Source organism: Mesoplodon bidens (assembly GCF_964165515.1).
Source record: "Mesoplodon bidens genome assembly, chromosome: X".
Taxonomy (NCBI): domain Eukaryota; kingdom Metazoa; phylum Chordata; class Mammalia; order Artiodactyla; family Ziphiidae; genus Mesoplodon; species Mesoplodon bidens.
In genome coordinates this window covers 49,470,931-49,473,140 of record NC_138163.1, presented here as the reverse complement: position 1 = coordinate 49,473,140, position 2,210 = coordinate 49,470,931, and positions in this window count along the sequence as shown.

The following is a 2,210-nucleotide window of genomic DNA, read 5'->3' as shown; positions in this document are numbered from 1 at the left end:
ACTCAGGAATAGTGAATTGGAAGAAATGCATAAGCCAAGGTATGGGGTAGTTGCATACAGTTTCCATGCCCTCTCCAGGCATGCCACCTTCCCAGCACTTTGATGTGTTTACCAACCTAGAGGCTTCCTACATCCTGTTGTTTAGGGATTTTTAATGGGGATTTAATTACATGGGCATGATTGATCAAATCATTTGCCATTGGTGATTGAAATCAATCTCCAACACTTCTCCCCTCCCTAGAGATTAGTACATGGGGCTGAAAGTTCTAAACCTCTAATAATGGCTTGGTCTTTCTGGCAACCAGCCCCAATCCTGAAGCTATCTAGGGTACAGCCAAGAGTCACCTCATTAGCATAAACTCAGGTATGGTTTAAAGGTTAAAGGGGCTTGTTATGAATAACAAAAGAAGTTTCTATCACCCCTATGATTCAGAAAATTCCAAGCGTTTTAGGAACTCTGTGTTAGGAACTGGGGACAAAGACCAAATATATATTTTCCATTATACCACACTTGTGCAAATTGCTTGTCCCTTCAGGACTTGCTCAAGCCAAATCTTCCACTTCCCAGCTATACCACTATCATGTGTTAATGAAATGCTATTGTTCACCCCCAACTTTATGGTTTAATGGGTTAAGCAACATTCAGTTCATCAATGGGCATTTCAGGTTACATGAGTGTTTGGTGGCCCATCGTCAAATATTTGTTTGTTCTAGAGTTCAAGATCAAAAAATAAGCTGCTCTTAAAAGGATAGTGATGGGGCTTCCCTGGTGGTGCAGTGGTTGAGAGTCTGCCTGCCGATGCAGGGGACGCGGGTTCATGCCCCGGTCCAGGAGGATCCCGCGTGCCATGGGGAGGCTGGGCCCGTGAGCCATGGCCGCTGAGCCTGCGCGTCCGGAGCCCGTGCTCCACAATGGGAGAGGCCACAGCAGTGAGAGGCCCATGTACCACTGAAAAAAAAAAAAAAAAGGACAGTGATGAAGGAAAATCTTCTCAGTGGCCAAGACTTCAAGCAGTGCACCAGATTGCTCATTTTCCCTGAAAGCAAACATGAACAGAATTATGCATCTACCCTAATTCATGGACGATGGTTAATGGTTGGCCTGAATGATTGGGAACATGGAAAGGACATGAATAGAAAACAAGTGATAGGAGGTCTGTGTGTAACTCTCTGCAAATGACCATGGAGCATGAAGATATTTCTGTCCCATGCAAGTCTTCACCGAAGAGCAATATTAGCAGAGTAGAAATTTTAATAATCAGGTGGATAAGATGATGCAATCTGTGGATGTCAATCAGCGACTTTCCCCAGATATTCCTGTCCTTGCCAGATGAGATCATGAAGAAAGTGGCTATGCCAAATGAGATAAAGTTTATGCATGGGCTCAGAAATGAGGACCTCCACTCAACAAGTTCAATGTGACCACAACAACAGCAGATACCAACACTGAGTTTCAAGTAAGGCACTATACCTCAGGGGAACTAGCAAGCTATCTGCTTTTACCTTGATTACATTGGACCACATACATTATAGAAAGGGCATTGCTTTATTCTCACAGGAATAGACATTGATGTTAAATGTGGCTTTGCCTTCTTTTCCCACAATGCTTTTGCCAAAACTACTATACATGGACGTACAGACTTCCCTATCTACCATCATGATACCCTACATAGCATCACTTCTGACAAAAAAAATCTCGTTCCACACCAAACTAAATGTGGCAATGGGTTGATATTCATGAAACTCACTGGTCTGACCATGTTTCCCATCACCTTGAAACAGCTGGCCTAATAGAGAGTGAAAAGGCCTTTTGAACTCAGTTACAGTGCCAGCTAGATGACAACACCTTTTAGGGTAGGACAATGTCCTCTGTGATGTGGCATATGCTCTAAATCAGCATCCAAAATGTGGTGCTGTTTCTCCCATAGCCTGGATTCACAGGTTGGGGAATCAAGGAGTGAAAATGAGTGTGGATCCTCTCATTACTCCCCTACTAATCCACTAGCACAATTCTTTCTTCCTGTCCCTGTGAACTAGGCTCTCCAGATTCAAATGGATGAGTGCTTCCACTGAGGGGTACAATGGTTCCACTGAACTTGTAGTTGAGATTGTCACCTAGGCCACCTTGGGTTACTCATGCCACTGAATGAACAGGAAAAGAGAGGAATTAAAGTACTGGTTGGGGTGGTAGATCCTGACTATCAAGAAGA